Source organism: Motacilla alba, chromosome 3, assembly GCF_015832195.1.
Source record: "Motacilla alba alba isolate MOTALB_02 chromosome 3, Motacilla_alba_V1.0_pri, whole genome shotgun sequence".
Classification (NCBI taxonomy): domain Eukaryota; kingdom Metazoa; phylum Chordata; class Aves; order Passeriformes; family Motacillidae; genus Motacilla; species Motacilla alba.
In genome coordinates, this window is record NC_052018.1 from 8603631 (window position 1) to 8623575 (window position 19945).

Below are 19945 nucleotides of genomic sequence, written 5' to 3' on the forward strand. Positions count from 1 at the left end.
CATTAAAATATTCTTCTCTGGAAGTTAATATTTTGTAATATTAGACTTCACACATGGAATGTTCAGTACAAATCCCTATTTTTTTTGTGTGTTGGGCAAAAATCAGTTTTAATGCTAAATTTGCTTTTGATATGGTCTAATAACAATGCAAAATGAATGAAGACTAATAAAATAACACAAAGTTAAACGCAAGTCTGAATTCTTGCCTTCACTATCATTTTACCTGGATTTGATAAATGACATTGCCTGCATTCTAGACAGTATGAGTTGTCATATTTTTCTAAGATCTTGTCTAGCGGAAAAGTTAATGCATTTTCTCTTTCTCCCTCTGAATTTCTCAGTGTGGTAATTGCTATGTATTTTTAAATTTAATTTAATTTTATTCTTTGAGATGAGAACTTTAAGTTGTTCTGTCAGGATGTCCTTTGATGCCAGGTGCATGTCAAATTTGTGGACACACACATGGTTTAGAGACTCTATTCATACTTTGCACATTAACAAATGAATCATCTAGAAACCATATTATCAAATTTTCTTTGACAGCTCCAAATTCATTTGCTTGACATTAGCAGGTTTTTTTATTCTAAAAGGCTTGCATGAAATTTTCCTTTAATCTACCCATTTGCTATGAAAGAATGTGAAGAATGTAAAGAATTCAAACTTGCTGACTTTTCATGACTTCTTTCCTGTCTCTCCTTTGTTGCAATTATTCAAAAGTTGTTTTAGCTCTACATTAACACCCAGATGCTAAGTGGTTTTTTTTTGTTTTAAATACTCTTAAAGATTAAATATACAAATTAAAATATGTAAATCGAATAATCCTAGGTTATTAATTTTTTTTTCTTTTTCCACCATTTTGTATATTTTCCTAAATAAAATTTCATTGAGGAAATAAATTTATTTATGTTTTCTTTTGAGGAAAAAATGCTGACTAACCTTGTAAAGAAAATGAGGAAGAGGAGCTAAGAGAAGTGTGGGTCACAGAAAGTGCAGATATGAACAGGTTTTGAATGGGATATTAATTTTCTTCATAGTAGCTTTTATGATGCTATGTTTTGGATTTTTGATAAAAACTGTGTTAATAATGCACCAGTGTTTTAGCTATTGCTGAATTGTGCTTACACAACATCAAGGTCTTCTCTGTTTCTAATGCTGCCGTGCTAAGACATAGTCTGGGGGTGGACAAGAAGCTGGGAGGGGTCACAGCCAAGGCAGCTGACCTCACCTGACCCAAGGGACATCCCAGGCCGTGTGGCACTGTGCCCAGCAGATAAAGCTGAGGGTCAGGAGAAGGACATTCAAAGGGGCCTTTGTCTTCCCAAGTCACTCTTGTATGTGATGGAGCCTTGCTCTCCTGGGAATGGCTGAACACCGGCCTGCCCATGGGAACTGGTGAACTAATTCTCTGTTTTGCTTTGCTTGTTGCTTTTGCTTTTCCTATCAAACTGTCTTTATCTCAGGCCACAAATTTGGTTGCATTTTCTTCTCAGTAGAGGTTCACATTCTCAGAGCCAAATTGATTATTAGACTTCTTTTAAGCATTTTAGATAATAATTTTATGAGAATTTTATGAGAATTTCAAAGACTGAAAACAATAATTTCAAGATTTTTTTTTTGCCTTCTTCTCTAATGATTCGTGCCATACTTCAAAGTTTCTGAAAACACTTCATCTTGAGGACTTGGACACTGACCTCGTCTCTCCTGTTTCCTGCCTGCAGGTATGGTAGTTCTTCAGTCTTTTCTCAAGGTTCTATATATGACTTGGGGTGCTTGGAACCATTTATTGCCCCGATACATTAAGACTCCATTTACACCAATGCCCTGCAGAGGTACAAATAGCTAGGGTAAGAGTAATTGTAAACTGCTGAGGGAAAACTGAGTTTTAGACTTATGAGGCTCCCTTGGTAGCTGCAATTATATCTTCACAATGCTTCTGCTGGGGCAGAGCCACCTGACACCACTGTTTCTCCAGGGTATAAATTCTTTAATTGCATGCATGACTAGAAGTGGGAATTGACCTAAATAAGTGTAAGACTGTTGGAGAATCTAAGAGGAAAACTACTGCACATCACACATTTTTTTCTCAAAAACTGGATCCTTTTTCTTCATTAAACCAAGCCACCACACTCATTTCACTGGGGACTTCTGAGTATGCTTGGGCTTTATTGCTGTTCTTTCTATGTGTTTCCATGTTTGGGTGTTGGGTTTAATTGCTGTTGTTTCTAAGTGTTTCTTTTGCACCAACACCTCTGCAGAGAAGTATTGCCTGCATTTGTGAAAGCCACTTCACTTGCACACACTTAACAAAATCTTTGTATTATAAAGAAATTAATTATTATTCTAATCAGTTTGCTGGTGCCTATCTGATCCCTTCGGAGTCATATATACTTCCAAAGATGGGCTCTTTTTCTCTACTATAAGCCAATCTTCCTTCATAACTTATGCACTCAGACCCTTAATCATTTTGCATGGCCCTTGCTGCGCGTTTTCATTATCAGCAATGTCCTTCCTATAATAAGTAGAGTTGATTCAGCTGATACTCATTAGATATGCTGTCTCCTCCAAATACCAAATGTCCCTGCAATATTCGGAGGGATTTCAGCAAATGTGGTGTAGGAAGATGAAAGTGAGGGAGACAGCCATCTAATCTTCCAAACTTAAGTGTCATTTGGTTTGCAATGACTTTGAATCTCAATTTACGTAGCTGTGAATCAACTGTCATGTTTGGTTGTATACTCTGCTGACTCCACGTATGATCATGTATCATGTCCCTTTCTAACACCTTCCCCTCACCATAATCATACAGAGGGAAGAAAATTCTGCATTTTCTGATACAGTGATGTGAGCTGATGAAGCCCCTTGAGTCCCTCGAAATGGATCCCAGTTCACTGTGTTAGGAGATAAATGGGGCACTCATATCAGCTTCTGCAGATGCTGACTTGTTTCTCTGTACATGAGCTTGATCTATAACTAAATGACATCTCGATTTGGCCTGAATTTCTTTAGCAGTGAAATCAACACTAACAATATGAGGCCAAAATATGGCCTCTGTAATTCTGGTGGCTTCAAAAGAGCTGTGTTGAAAGGTAAATTAATAGGAAATTTGGCTTAAGGAGACCAGAAATGCACACTACTCCTAATGCAGTCTTATTACTGACCTATTTAACAGAAAAAGACACTGATTATATATACAATGTAAATCCCAAGGCCTTTTCTGCTTCTGCCAAACACTGTAGAGAGGGATTTACTGCATTATCCATTATCATGTCCAAGTCTATTCTTGGTTTGTATTGTGCTTCATTTTAGGCTATAGTCTCTGTGGATAGTTTTGATCCTCCCTCCTCTCATTACTGTATGCTTCTCTATGCTGAGCTGCATAAGCCAATTATCAGACCATAAACCTCATCTATCCAAAACATTTTGAATGCGTATGCTCTGTGCCTTTGTGGCTGCTGCCCTCCTACTATTTTGTGCCATTATCAAACAAAGGCATATTTTAAATATTGTCATACACGCCCCCTGGCCCCTTTCAAAGTAATTCTTAAATAGATAATGATTAATTAGATGTTTGTAAAGTACTCTGAAAAAACAAAGTGGTATAGAAGTGCAAAGTATTATTATTAATATGCATCATCAGTGTTATTAATACAGAGCTTTGCTGCAGCAGCCCTGTCACTGCATTCGTCCTCCTGAATTGTCCACTCTTTTTCAGAACAAACGATTTCCTCTTTACAAGGCAGCTTTTAATCCAATTCAGTGCATTTACCCTTTGTAATGTGCTCTCTGACTTACTAAAGAAATCACTCTGTAGTGTCATGTGGCACCAGGAGCAGTTGTGAAATGCAGACAGATTCTGTGACCATCCTTTTCCCATGCATTAACAATCCAGCAACGTGTTCAAAGAATTCAAGCCAAATTGGCACACATGCTTTTCTTTTCAAGAATCCATGTAGTATCACCCTTACTGGGGGTATTGCACTGTATTGTGAGTACCCCTGTTGTGCAAAAAAAAAAAATGCAGAGAACAAGACTGCTGACCTCGTCAGATGAAGCTCGGCAGGAATGCAGAAGATTGGCTTGGTTAGTTTCAAATGCTGAATTAAAAGAGAGAAAAGAGGGAAGACACATTTAAAAGGCACAAGGCATTTTTTCCATGATAATGCCCTGTTCCATGCCAAGACATCCACCTGAAAGCTTACAGGTGCTTGCTCGAATTTTCCAAAAAAATCTTCTAAAAGTCAATAAAATAGTTCTAACCCCAAAGCCATCTAAACTGTAAATAGCCTTTTCTACTGAAAATTATGCTTTCAGTTAACACAATAGATGCAAATACACTCACTTGGCAGTCTCTGCTCATCTACATCTGTTGGAACAGTGTGAGATCTGCTTGCCTGTTGGTCAGAGTCTTGCTCCAATGTACAGGTTCCAGGCAATTAAAAGTTTACACAGGCAGACTTGAAAACACTATGGAAAAATTCGCTTTTCTTCAGGAAGCCCCTTCACTGTGCCAATCGAACAACATTGGAAACATATGCCAGCTACAGTTAATTACTCTAGATTATATTAATATGACATGCAGAAGGAAAGGGAGGCAGAGAGTCCATAGTTCTCACTAGCTGCCAACAAGAAAATCTGTATTGCCCTAGGTGCTGCAAAGCCTATATGGACCACATTGGTGTATAAGCATTAGAACCAGGTTGAAAGAAGAAATATTGAAATAGCTAATAATAGAAATTGAAATTTGGAACTTGTACCAAGAAATTGCCAACAGTCTACCAGTGGTAGTCAGCAGCAGCCTTACAGAACAGGGGAGTAGAAAACAAGATCTATAGTCAATAACCTTTACCTCTAGGAAAAGATGCTGAATGGGACTGTGCATAGTGCAGTTATAGCTTTGCCTAGCAGGTTAGCCATCTGACTCCTAGTCCACAGTCTAAACTGAGACAAAAATCAATAGCAAAAAACCCCGATAGCTACATGATCCAAAGCCAATAAAGCTGGAAACATTTTCTGGAATGAAAGTTGTTTTGCCTTTATGTTGCTGACCTTCCCAAGGCTAAATAGGTAATCAGTGATGCTATTGTTTTCTGTTCCTTTTGTTTGTTCTAGTACATGTCAGGCTCTGCAGAACTGAGTCTTTGTTCCTTGTATTTAATAGTCATAATAAAGATGACTAGATGGCCTTTAAAAAGACATTCTAAAAGACACCCACAGGCTTGCAAAAATAGCCTAAAACCTCCTAGAGATCTTACATGTATATCAACATGTGATGGCCAATAAAAGCTTCTAATACAGACGTTCCAAGAGAATGAAAATCTATGTTAGATAAAGTCAGCACATAGGCTACAGCTTCAAACCATGTGGTCATAGTTTTTACAACTTGATATCATACCACCTAAGCAGGGAGTCTGGGCTAGGTTGCTGATTTTCTTTTGTGTTTTGTTCTCATTACAAATTCAAAAGAAAGTGACAATCCTGGACTTTCCCAATGAAGAAAATATGTTTATTTCAGACTAACTGGTTGTGCACTGTTCCAAAAGGATGCACATCTCATACTTTAGGACAGATGAATGGTGATGAGGAAGTAAGCTGTGCCTTCAGCTGGTGAAAGCTTTCCGGTCTCTGGTCTATGAACATATCTTCTACACTCATTTAAAAAAGTGCCACAGAAATGTAACACTTCTCTGCTGCTGATTGAAGTAGATGATATTAATTTCTTGTGGGAGCTCTACAGGAGCAAATATCACAGGAAGAGATGTGAAGAAGTCAGCTGATGTGTTCAGGATAGTTACAGCTGTGGCCATCTTCAATAAAAACCGGTTTTAGCTGAACTTCTCTATGACACAAAAAGACAATGAATAAAAATTGTGCAAGTGCAGGTGTGTGCATCAGCTTGAGTGGTACAGCCTTATCAACTTACATATATGTATATTGGAAGCCTAGTTAACAAAATACCCAACTGCTAGAAACATCTAACTGTTTATAAAGAACATTGGTCTTGTAAAATAAAGAGTGAGGATGAAGGTCTTGCACTGCATTGCCAAGACAGCTGTGGGTGAGCTGTGCCTGGAGCAGTGTGAAGGGCCACACACATGTAAATTTGCTATGGGGTCTTTATAAATCAGATTTCTTATATCTCCAGCTTTATTTCTTTCACTTGATAGGTTCTGCTGCTCTTTGTCTACACATGTAAAGTCTCCTACTACCTCTTTCTGGCATTTTTTTCTGCTCTGTCCATCATTTGTTTAACCAATAATGCCGCAGTTTACTTGAACATGCCCAAATTAAAAATCCACACTAATATGCTTACATAATCAAAACTTACGTGCCCGGATATGTACCTCTTTTTCTGGGCAAATCTTTAGGTCAGTGTAAATTAATTTAACTCAGTTTTTTTTTAAAAAACAAAGTTTTTCTTTATTTGAATAAAGGGAATTTCAGGTCATGATTAATTTTATTTTGTGTGCCTCATATTCAACAGCTGCCATTCAATTATTTCTTTCAGGCATTAAAAAAATCCTTCAAAAAACAAGACTACATGAAAAAAATTAAACTCTGGGATCACAGCTGGTGGTTTTGACTTAGATAATATAACTGGGTTCATTAGATATGAAGTGTATGGTATAGATACAATGCAGTGTCTCTTGAAGGAAAAATGTTTCCTGCTGCTTTCTTGCACATTTGGGCTAAGCAGAGTGAAAAAATTTCCTTTAACAGTGACTAAGTTCATGCATATGGATAGACCTTGCAGCATAGGCAATGCACATCTTGGTTCTCACAGTAAACTGATTGTCAAAACTTTTAAATGGCCATAATATGTAAAATATTTTTACTCAGATGTAATTTTAGTGTCTTTAATTTTCTAATTTCCAGCATTTCTTTAGTGTCTACAGTGCATAGTTTCCTCTAGGCTCTCTTTCGAAAGGTATGAGGCCCCTTTCTCTACATGAAATAATAGAGATATTTGTAAAGATATGGATTTAATGAAAAAAACCCTCAAATGTTAAATGTTTGGCTTAAAATAAAGTATAAAAACCCAGTTTGTCTGACACTTGTGAACCATTCTGATTGTTACCCAAATAATAAAAACAAATACACAATAATACATGAAATTTGTGCATTAAATAATAATTTTTGTAATGGTTTCAGGAAAAGCAAGCATTTCCCAATATTTTTCCAAGACACAATTTTGTAATAGATATAATGGAAAAATATGATTACATTTAAAATAAGTTTAATAAAACACATTATCATTTCCTAAATTTTAGTTACCCATCCTAATATTTAGAATATTTTCTTTGTTGAGCTACCAATGGCTGGGATTTTCCATGGTAATGATTAAGCAGGTTTACTATTTCTCATTCTATGTTAAAATCACTTTCATAAACAGGTCTTACTGTATAGATAAGAAGAACATATACTTTTATGGACAACAAGGATACAATCTGACTGCTCCGTCTGAACAGGATAAAAGAATTTCACATAATAGGATTATCTCCATCTCACTTAACTTCATCCATCCAGAAATTAGATGTCTATCGGTAGGTAATTGTGTAGCCTCTCTCTGTTGCCATTGTAGCCAGGGAGGAAGCAGAAGGAACCTGCAGGCAGTAAAAATTTGTTTCGATAAAAGCACTGCTTGAAAATTATTAGTTAAACTGAATAATAGAGATCAGAGTAATTTCTGAGGCATTCAAATAAAATGGCATTAGGTTGTCTTGAAGGAGAGCACAGTGGTCTCAAGACAAAGTGCTGTAGGCATTTCTGGGGGATTGGTTTTCAGATTAATTTTATTTAATATTTCAACTACTCTTGACCATGAGAAGATGCAGAGATTGTTAAAAATGGGCTGATGACCAAAGAGAGATGTTGCTATACTGAGTAAGATAAAAATCTCTCAGAAAACACTGTCTGATCTTGAGACAATTTGGCCTGATGATAAACGTACAATGCAAATTAAAGTTAAAAGTCTAGTGGAAATTCTATCAAAAAATTTTTTTTTTGGAAAGTGAGAGGTCCATCAGCAAGAAATACGAAAGGAAAGGAAAATCCTGAGAGAAGACAATTATTATAGAATAACTGAATGACCATGAATGTGTGATAAATCCATTAAAACATTAAATTTCTTCTATGGAATAGAACAACATTAAATTCTGTTGATAAGAAAAAACATTTCAAAATATTTCAGAGCAGTATATTGATATCAGGAATTATAATAGGGAAAAATTCCATCTACATAACTCCATCTTATAATAAGTAAAATTCCATCTGGAATTTTAATCAGTTCTATTGTTGATCAAAATAAAGCTTACATAGACACTTAAAAGAAAATTAAACTGAAGCCCAAAGATGCTTAAAAGACAAATAAGTTCTCATGGGTCCTAGATAAATTTAATCTGGATATTAACAGATAGATTTTAACCACCAGAGATGTGAAGTTCTGAAGTAGCCTTCCCATAGGAGCCATGAGAAGAAAAATGCAAAATAATTTCATAATGGATTTTATTACGCTTTTAATGAGATTCTATGACATGGACACCTGAACAAGAAGATGCTTCAAAACTTAAGAGAGCTCTTCCACTCCTGGTATTTTTATGTCCCTAGACACTTGTTATAGGCTGAGTTATGTTTCATTAGAAGAAGTGGCAATATTTTAAATGTTGTAGTCTACTTTTCACATGCAGGAAGAATACATTGGAGATTTCTCTCCTGGGTCTGTTTGACAAACAGACAGAGCTCACTTAAAATGGTTAAAAATAGGTGTTTGTCAGATAGGTCACCTGTGACTTCTGTGGAAAGAAGCACTCTAAGGAGAAAAAGTAATTGGGGAGAAACATTTTGGTTTAGAAAAATGACCACAGAGGTGTGAGTTACATTGTAGATTAAGTTGAATTTCTCTTTTTTTTTCCAGTCAAGCTATATTCAATTTTTTGCATACTTCATATGATTTTTTTCAAACCAAATTCTAAAAACTTGGAGCTTGAAAGAGGAGAGATTTTCCTCCACTTACAGTCTCCTCTTGGAAGGTGTGGCAGGAACGTCAAAGGGAGTTAATGCAACTGCTGAAAATTGGGAATTTATTCTCATACAAATCTTGGATAAATTTTGTCTAAAATACAGATAAAAATTAATTGCTTGTAATCACACATAAGAGAGCAAGCTCTTTCCTCAGGTAACATAATTGTTGTAGATTTTCTGCATGTGAAAAGGAAGAGGAAGAAAACAGTATTTCTTGCAAACATTTTAATCTATGAGAGTTTCAACTAGCCAAAGTTCCACAAGGCAATTGCATAAATAAACAATTGCCTTTTAAAATAAGGCTTAAGTAATTCAATTGAGCCATGGGAAATCCAGTCCAAGTTTTGTGCTAATGAGGAAGTGTCATAAATATTCACATTTTCTTGCCATTAGCTTTATAATTTACTACCTACATGTATAGAGATAGATGAGAATCTTACACTTAAACCTTCACTGTAGAATAATGAAGAAGGAAAGAAAGAAAATTAGCTTATCCAGCTACATTTTTAGTGAGCAGCCACTAACAGCAATTGTGCAGGAATGTCATTGATCTTGGGCGGACAGACCAAGAAACTCAGAAATAGAGTGATGTAAAAAGTGGAGCAGTGGAAATACAGAGCAAATGTCTACACTGGCAGGATATGCTGTTACTGTGAGAGGAACTCTGGGGGTGTCTATTTATTATTTGTATACGATATCATGGGCTCAGAGTTCACAGAAATTAAATTTACCAAGACCAGAAAAATATTCTATTTCTGTGTCGGCACTGCTGAGGCCAGCGACTGAAATAATAATTTTGTCTTGACCCTGTGCAGTCTGCAAATGGTTTATGAATGGGAATTATACAGACTCACTGTTTTGCATGATCATTCACTCCCTTTGTTTGCACACACAAAAAATAGTGATGGACTATCATTATCCAAATTGATAGCAGCTGTGCTTACTGAAAAAATGTTTTCCTCAAATCTGTTGACATGTCAGTGGTAATAAAAAATATAAAATATGTCATATGGTACACTGAAACTCCTGAATTACTTGTCACAGACCATTTAAATGTGTGCTGCATTCAATCCAAGAAATCTTCTGTTAAATTAATATATTTGCTAGGCCCTTTAGTATAGATTCTGCCACCCTCTGGGGAAGTATTTTGAAGACATCCTTAAAAATCTAAATATTTAACTTCCTTTCACATTTGCATAATTTAATTGGAAATTTTCTTTTAGCTTGTTTTTTTCTCTCCCCCAGATTTCAAGTTATCCACCATTTTGTTTCTTGAAACTAATGTAGTGTCACATGAACTCACCAGGGACCAGCCCACGAACTCCCTCTGTAGTATCGGGGGACTGGAAATTTATTAACACTGTGCTTTGCAGAAGGAAGCAAACGTGCTCTCCTTGCAGCCAAAACTGACCAGAACCCATGTGAATTAAGGTCCCAGCTGACAACTTTTGCTGGGTAGCTAAGTGTATGAAGTGCTGCAGACTCCTGTTTCCTGCCAGGCTAATCACAGTTGTGGCTCCAACAGCTGCTGTTAGCTCTCTCTCAGAGGCCACCTGCAAAATATCACACCCCCAGAAAAGCACTCAGCATTGCTTGTAGGCATTTGCAATAGTTTTTTGTTTGTTTGTTTGTTTGTTTTTTAATTTTTTATTTTTCTTTTTTTATTTCAGGTAAATACAATTTTTTGAGCTTATACTTCTGAAGGTTGCATTCATGATCTATTAGACTGGATGCCTGTCTTACTTTCTCTATCGGCAGAACCCTGGGTTTCTGGTAAGATGAAGACACGGCCAAAGGAAAAAAGCAAAAAAGGCGAGAAGATTTTTAGGGGTCATGTTGCAACCTTACAGAAAGCATAATATTCCTTGAAGATCAAAAAGTGTGCTTTTTCGGAAGAAATAATTAGCCTCTACATAGGAAAAGCCCTGCCTTGTTTGGGTGTCATTTGATGGCATGTCTGATTTGATTGCATGGTGCACAGCAAGTGCAATTGAGACCTTTTTCCTAATGATGCTACAGACACAGGCAGCAGATGTGTGTCCCTTCTCTGTGCAGCTGACAGTCCCAGCTGAGCAGACAAGGAAACCTCAGGGAGATGAAATAACTTACTGTTGTTCAGAACCTGAGCCAGAGTTAATGCTTGTCTTTCAAACCTCAGTGCAGTGATTTGTCTAGTACATCGCCTTACCTCCTGTTCTCACCAAAAAGCAAAATAAAATGTACAAAACCAAGTGTTGTAGATAAGATAGACTTAAACAAGGAGATCAGAGAGAGGCAAAAAGCCATTGGAAACCGAAGTTCAAAACAGGGAGCACGGTGGAAATACAGAAGGTCAGAAGCAGCAACAGAAGGAAAGAGAAAGATACTGTAAGACAGAAAATAGCGTGCTTATTTCCTATCCTGAGAACAAAATACCTGTCTGCTCCCTCTGCCCTCTCAGAGGTTTAAACCTTCAAGTAACAGAAGGCACCATTAAGCCAATTTCACTGGCTGCATCATGATGGACTGACCAAGTCCTCTCTTCACAGGCCTGGAAACTGTGGCTCCCTGCTCTGGGAACAAAATCAGGAGATGAGGTCACTTGTTACCTGATCTCTATGGCAACATGAGACTTCACTGTCTCATCTGCTCCTCCTTCTTCTCCCATTTTTTCTGGGAACTGAAACTTCTGGCTGTGAATTTTCTGCTGCACCTGATGCTGACATTGCTTCCAATGTGTTCTGGTAATGGCAGGGCTAGAGTTAATTTTCTTCATAGTAGCTCACATGGAGCTGTATTTTGGATTTGCATGAAAAAAATCAGAAGTGACTCCTTTAGAAAGAGTGATATGAAAAATTCAGGAGAATGACATTTTCTTTCACTAAATAATTGACAAAAGAAAGGAGATGGTTTAGAAGGAAAGGGGCTGAAGACAGAAGCTGCCTATTTTTGTCAAGACAACGTATAGCACAAAGATATATGGCGAAAGTATAATTGTCAGTCACTTTCCCATGAAGGATATTTTATGCGGTAATAAATGAGACAAACAGGCACTGAATAGGGCTTTATGGGAAGCAGTTTTGGCTCAGTTGTACCTCTGCCTCTCAGGATGTCTCCCATTAGTCACTCAGCTGATGAATTTGCTCAGCAGTGGTGGCAGTTTCAGGAAAAGAAGAAACAGCTCTCAGAAGATTCAGCAGTTTAGTTTAAATACATTTCCTCTCCCACGCCTGCTCCATGCTGAGCTCGTGTCTCTCTCTCTGCAGCTGTTGCCTGTTTCACGGGTACCTCTCCTTCATGTTAATCACCCCCATCCATCCCTGGAGGCATGGGAGCCAACCAGCACCATCATTTCACAGCTATGTCTTGGGAAGATACCAAGGTTTTAGAGCCCTCAGAGTTTTATCTGAACCCAGAAGACGCCCAGATTTTTGTTCAGGATTCAGAAGTGTTCAGTAATTTCTTGGGATTCAGAAGTGTTGAGTTCAGGTGTGATACCTCCCTTGAAGTTGTGGTTGGACTCTGGCGTGCCTGGCATTGTTACCTGGTAGGTAGGTGGAGCCACACCTGAGTGAGCTGGTTGTGCATGAGCCAGCCAGAGACTGCTAACGCTAAGGAAAATAATGCTGAAAAGTTCAAGCTAGCTTTGCCCAGAGCTTGCACCTGAAATCTGCGTAGCTGCAGTGCATGGTGCTTCCTGTAAGGCAATCCCAGTGTGAGTACTTCTTTGGCTTTGAGCTGACAGCAGTTTGAGAAGCTCTGCTCTGCTTTCTGCAATTTGTAATAGACACTGTTTCCCCCTGTTTAAGTGGAGATAATGTTACTTGCAAAACATGCTGAGATATGCGCTGGTATGTGAATTCGAGGGAATCTTCCAGTTCCTCTAATGGTTTCCTTTCAAACTCTGAAGCAGGGCCATGTGATTGTTTTGTCAGCTGAATTGCAGGATTTGTCTATTTTTGTGACTGACAAACCTTAATCCCTCACAATACAATAAATTTTCCCATTTACCCCTGACACGGCATTTGATAAAGTAAGCTATTAAATAATAATTGTTGTAGTGAAGGGCAGTGTATTTGCCCACTCTTTCTTACTGAAATATTAATATATGGAGCTATTGCTGCAGCTGTCTCAAATGTGCCTGCCCTGTTTATGGAATGTACTGGATGCTTTAATTAAACCCATTTTCATTTAGTCAGTGGAAAAAAAAACCAACAAAATTGCTTTTTACACCAGGTTGGTTACTTAATTGGGATGCGGAAAATGAGGCAGCAGAGGAAGAACAAGTGAGTTATCCCCTGCAGGATACTGAGAATAAGCACTTTTTGCTTTGAAAAATCATTGATATCTGACATTCTCTTGAAATTACTGTTACTTGCTAAATTTTGGTCACAAGCTAGTAGTGGGATCTGAAGATGCTGTAGAAGTTACAGAGCTGAGGTAAGATGAAGTAATTTCTTCAAAGACAGTGGCTTCCACTGGGACTTGGACAGCTAGTGGGATTGAAGAGTTTGCCCTCAGGGCCATCAGTTGCGACTGAACACATTAAAATGAGGGAACAGCTCAGTGGCTTATGTAAAATGAGATGGTGGCATGAATCCAACTATTGAGTTCACAGGTATCTCCATCTACATGTTAATATTGAGGTTTGGACTTAGCATGCCATGAAAGAGCAGAGAGACCACCTCTCATAATGGACTGCAAGACTCCAGCTTTCTAATTCCAGTGGCAGGGAGGACCTTATCTTTAATCAATTTTCTCTATGCACATGAAAATATAGAAATGTTAATAAAGAAGAGGCAGGAATCTATGCATATCTCCCAGAAAATGATTCCCACCTTAGGATGTAGAGTTACCTTCCCATTATGGTGGTCCAGGGAATCCCAAGTCCTATCATTCCAAGTGAAACTGTTTCAAGAGCTGGAGTGAGACAATAGCCTCTATCCTGGCCCCATATGTGATAGATGACCACAGAAGCTCCTGAAAACCAGAATCACAAGCACCATCAAAACCACTTTAATTACCTAAGCAATCAAATTCTACTGTCTTTAAGTGAGAAAATCAGACCTCTATGGGCTGGAGTGAAAACAAGATATTATTTCAGTTCTGTCTAGAATGCTTTATGAAGGATAAAATACATATGAATATCAATATATACTTTACAAAGCACCTATTGATAAGGGTCTTCATTAAACTTCTAGAGTTTTCTAGAAGGGGTAGCCCTTGTAGAACTCTTTTGATAGGAAGTTTGGAAATGTTAAATCACCTCACTTGTGAAATGCCTTCTTCACTGCACAGATGGATGCTTGGGGAAATATTTTCTGCTGAATCTGCATGGACCTCATTCATTTGCTTGGTTAAAATAATGCTGTAGACATGATGATTTAAGGTTATAACTAAATAAGGTTTTGTAAGAAAGGTAATACTGTGTGTTAGGAGAAACCTTCAAGCATAGTTCACGATCAGGAGCCACTGTTCTAAATAGATAATGTTTAGTAGCTATTATGTCTCCTTTTCCTGCTCCACAGGTACAAACTGTTTTTCTCTCAATAGATTTAAACTGGTTAATAAAATCAAGTAAAGCTCAAAACAGTTCTTCTCTATATGTATTTAGCTGGCAGACTAGTGTCTCTGGTTCAAAACAGGAAAAGCATACTTAAAACCATGATTTTTTCCCCTCTCAAGCTACTGCAGTTAGTTGATAATTTTTTTTTTTTTTTGTGTCTAACTGTTCACATGTGCCACTTTAAAAAAGAAAAGTAAAAATGCATTTTAATGCCCTCAGATTAAGGTCAAAAGCAGCTTCACACTTACTCCATTGAGAGAATTATCTTTCTGACTTTGACCCTCTAGAGGCAAACCATTTCTGAAATGTATTGTGTTTACAGGGCTTTTGGAGAAGAGATGAGGCCAACTGTGTCACTGCAATTTTGTTGGAACATGCAACTGTCATGTAATGCAGCAAACAAATTATGAAGCATATTACAGGCAAGTATTGGAGGTTTTTTTGAAGCCAAAATACAACTTTTTTTTTCCCTTCGCTTTTTAAGTGGTTGTCTGTGAAGTAAAAGGGCTTAAAAACCTGTAGGAACACTAAATTTTATACGGCCTCAACAGAGAGTCAGTCCACTTATTATGAATGCTCTATCTCCTTTCAAAATACTGATTAAAAACTCATCCATTCCATTTGACCTATCAGCTATAATATCACGATCTCACACCTGTTCTGAATCTGTATAGGCATGTATTATACATGTAAAACCCGTTGATTAATGGCTTTTTGGGATGTGGTTCTAATTTTGAGGGGGGTATATATTACTCCTTCAGAACACAGCTAGTGTTCCACAATGAAGCAAGAGCTGCATTTTAGTTCAGTGCTTAAACCAAACCGAAAGAATACATTTGCATTGACCTGAATTGACTATGTGGGAAAAGGAAGAGTGAAAGAGAGAAAGGGAGAATTGCTCCATTCCTTGCTTTGTTAAAGAAATACTTTACAGTAAATAGAATTGGAGAGATAGGAAAAATCTGTACCTCAGTTTTGGCTTGCATTTAATCATGAAGATGGTAAATGGCAAAGCTCATTGATTCAGCTTGGGAGGCAGCTTTAATAGTATAGGAAAGATTTAAAATTATAGGAGAGCATATAAAAACTTCTTTATCCAATTCTTACTGGCCCTGTGAAAACCATCTAAAGCCTATGGCTAATCTGGCTTGAGAAAGCAAAACATTTAGAGCACATTAAAATGAATCATACTGACATTTTCAGAAAACAATGCCTGTTCTGAGTTGGAACCATTTGCTAAATTAATCATTAGTTTCAGTATAGTACAAAACCGCATTTTTTTGATTAATTCATCCAAACTACTGCCCAGACACTTTTCTGGTGTAAGAGAGAAACCTTTTCCCTTAACTCTATCTAGCTCTGATGATTGCTCACATCATTCACACACTCTTATTGACCAATGATCCCAATCAAGGATTTGGAGATGTGTAATTCTAGGCAGTGTGACATCTTCCCAAAAAGACCTTCTGATTTTATCTGTGAGCTGAGGAACAAGATGGATAGAGCAGAGAGATAAGGGAGAAGAAGGCAACAAAATGTTATTAACATTAGTGTAGTAAGCAGTGATTAAAGCACAGGAAGATTTTTCTCATGTCAGAACATATCCCAGCAGAGGTGACTTTTAAAGACCTCAGCACAATTAGGCTATAAATGTCCCACAGCTCTGCTCAAAGACAAGGCTGTGACTCTAATGTCCACATTCCCTGATTTGCCATCTCTCCAGCTGCAGGGATGGAGGAAGAGAGGGCCCTTTACAGGAAGGTGGTTGTGGATTGTGGCAGAGCTGTGGCTGCTGCAGGAGTGGGGCTGCACTGGGACTCCCCACAGTGCCTGGGATGGCCAGGAGTACAGGCAGAAGGTGGAGCAGGAGATCAATGTGCTGCTCCCTGCTCTTGAGACCACTATTAAAAGTGTGGTACCTCATCGATCATTGGCCTTGACAGAATAGAAAATAAGCCATTATGCACTTTTTATAGTCTTTTATTAGCTCCAAAGCACCACAAAGGTGTAGGATGTGATTATAAAATCACAATATAAATGTACTTTCCTAGATGTTAGACTTTTTATTTTTTGAATAAATGTGCAAAACTATATTTCCCAACATAGAGGTTTTATTTGTTTTTAAATTACATCCATAGGAAACAGGCTTGTTTCCAGCTTCATGAAGGGAGAGGAATAGTATTGGAAAAAAGAAAATACTAGAGTGGAATATGATTCTAGTTGTGCCTGCTACTGAACTATTACTTTGTGGGCTTGCTCACTGTAGTACAAGAATTTTGTAATACTTCCAAACAAGCTAAAGGGATCAATTCTAATATGGCTAACAAATGAACTAAGATATAAATGCAGGACAAAAACACCCATAAGCCTACAGCAGCCTAGAATTAGGGAGAGTAAGAAGGAAGTTAAAAGGCTAAATAGAACAGACTGTGTCAAGCCAAATTAATATTTTCAGTCATGCACAGATAACAAAGCAAAAGAAGTCAAGATGGAAATTAAAAAGGGAAAACAAAACCCCAGCATTTGGAGATGTAAGGAAACACTTTTTTATTCAAAAGGACATAAGCTTGTGAAGTGGCCTACCAGGCAACATTCTTGAACTTAAACACTGGGACTACTGAAGACATTAGGAGGTGGTGTCTCAAAGGGATCACGGAATTGAAAATGTAGTGAGATGTTACTTATCCCCTGTGATCTCTGATCTTACATTGCATATGAAAGCTATTCTTGCAAAACAGTAGCTGAGCCTGCATGCAGCCTTGCAGGAACATGCAAAGGCAAATCCACACTCTCTTTGTTTGTGTTGGTTCTTTAAACACTGCTTATTTGTATCCTGAGACTTTCCCTGCCAGCTGTGCAGAGAAATTGTATGCAGATTTTGTCTCTGGCTCAGCTTCATGTACAGTTTTGGCAGGAGGTTCAACAGGTTAAGAAGAATAGATGAAATCTTAAAAGGGAAGGTTCAGGCAATGCACATCTACATCTTTCTGATCATGCTGCTGCTGGGGTTGGAGACAGGATTTTGTGCAAAGAAAAATTCTGATCTGTTTAAGGGTAAAGAGTCAGAGTTATGATGATAAAATTCTGTTCTTGTTAATGTGGCCTCCTGTGATTTTGATGCTGATTCTTCTCATGTTCTGACATTGTGAAAAAGGCATAGCCTGTTTAGGTTTCTCTCTCTTTTTATGGTGGTAATGATGATGATGACTATTATGATTTGTTTTTGTTTTGTTTTGTTCAAGTTGGCTTTTCTTCCCCTCTTCAGATCTGGATGGTGAGGAGTCAGCTGAAGGCACAATTTTCCCTACTCTGAAGAAGGTTAACTTGGAGGCAGGGCATGGAATGGGGCAGAGGTAGGGCATGGAGTCAAAGTGAGAAGGGGTCTAGAAACACAACATAATTGTATTCAGATCCAGGAAAAACAGTGCCTCCTCACACTCCTCTGCTCTGCTGCAAAAGAACAGGACAGGGAAACAAACACATGTTCTGTCTGTTAGCTGAGTTACCTGTAGGATAACAGCCCACTTCTGCTGCCTGGATTAAATCAAAAGAAGGAGGCCTCTGCACTGATGTGTTTCATTTATCCATGTATTGCACTGTCCCCAAAAATGAAAGGTAAAATCCAGATTGCCTGCTGGTAGGAGCATAGTATCCAAACCCTAGGTAGCAATGTGGTATTTCTTTTCTTCAGTAGTTTATACTCTTCTATGACTCAGTGGGTTCCTTGTAAACATCCTTTATGGACAGTGGAGGAAAGACACCACTTTACTACCTGTGTTTAGCTGTAGCCCAGATTTAAGAGTATCATTAATCTCCACTTCTGCACAAGGGAGGCCACACAATGTTCAGTCCTTTTGATGTCCCTACAGACACAGAGAGATGTGTTCAGTCCTGTACCTGGGGACCTACAGTCTGGACCTTTCTCTCCTTGATGGGCTTTAAACCCACAATTTCTGATTTCCAGCACAGTGTTTTAACCACCACATTGCAGACCAGCCTTGGGGGAAGTAATTTCTGTCTCCTCTAATGTAAGAGTGACTCAGACACAGATCAATGGTCCATTAAGCTGTTTTTCTTATTTGCAACATTACTCTGTAGTGACTGCTCAGGGATGACCGTAGGAACTCAACAACACTGTGAAGCAGTTCATTCTCTAATATATCATCCAGCTGAACAGCAAAAGTGCGAGGGGGTTTCTGAAATGGAGTTTTCTTTCAGACCACAGGACTTAATTTTTAAAATCTATTTTAAAATATATATGTATTTATATCAATGGCTTCTCAACCTCATCTCATGAAAAAGGGGCCAATATTTATTCGCATGCCATGTAGAAAATAGTGGTTTTTTTGCTTAAATGTGTTGTTTAATTGTTTCATTGGTATCTCTGTAATTTTTATGTAACCCTGATCACTCACCCGATAACTGTCTCACTTTTTACCCACATCTAAGTCAGCTCAGTCTGTTTTATGGAAGAGACAGACTATACTTGCAATTTCCTTTTTTTTGCCTTTTTCTCCATGGTGGCTGAAACTGTGCACAGCATTCCAGATGCAAGCACAGCGTGCATTTACATAAAAACATAAATATGATTTCTGTTTTGTTCTCTTTTCTTTTCCCAATAATTCCTCCCATTCTATTGCATTTTTGACTGCTGCTGAGCACTGAGTTGCTGTTTTCAGAGAACTATCCACAGTAACTCTAAGATCTCTTTCCTGTGTGGTAATGGCTTATTTACAGCCCATCATGGTGTATGTATAGTTAGGGCTATTTTTTCCTCTATGCCCTTATCAACATTGAATTTCATCCTCCATTTTATTGCCTATTCTCTCAGTGCCATGAGCTCCTTTTGCAAGTTCTCACAGTCAGCTTTATATTTAAGTATCTTGCATAATTTTGTACATCCCCAGCCTTTTTTACTTCTTTATTTAACTTCTTTTTCTAGATCATTTTTTGACATGCTGACTAGCACAGGTTCTCTGGTAATCTTTCTCCATTTTGAGGACATTTTTTGTTTCCTGTTTTATGCTTGATATTAATTCATAAGAGGATGTCCCCTCTTACCAAGACAGCTCAGTGTCTCTAAGAGGTTTCTGTGAAAGGATCAAGACAGTGGTTTTTGGAAATCAAGGAGTGCTGTACAGACAGGGTCATTGTTTTCCATATTCTTTCAGCCACCCACAAAGAGCTCCTTCTGAAACACAGCTTCTCTACACAGAAATTATGTTGACATTTCCCAAGCATGACATATTTATCACTGTCATGATTTTTTTTTTTCCTTTTTAGTTTTTACAAAACTCCAGGATACTTTTTACTAGTCAGTTGTTCACTTGATCACTTTAAAACCCCGGGTAAAGTCTTCAAGTGGAATTGCCACCTCCTGTT

General features: G+C 37.9%; 1 long non-coding RNA gene across 2 annotated transcripts; it reads left to right on the forward strand.

The window, feature by feature from the left end:
• The first annotated feature begins 1315 nt into the window (after positions 1-1315).
• On the forward strand, positions 1316-14985 carry LOC119699611. 2 transcript variants are annotated; one of them, XR_005256482.1, is made up of 5 exons: positions 1316-1392; positions 1653-1718; positions 7391-7541; positions 10689-10791; positions 14886-14985. It is a non-coding gene; the product is annotated as an uncharacterized LOC119699611 (long non-coding RNA). The 2 variants fall into 2 exon arrangements; XR_005256481.1 differs by having other exon boundaries at positions 1324-1718.
• The last annotated feature ends 4960 nt before the right edge of the window (positions 14986-19945 follow it).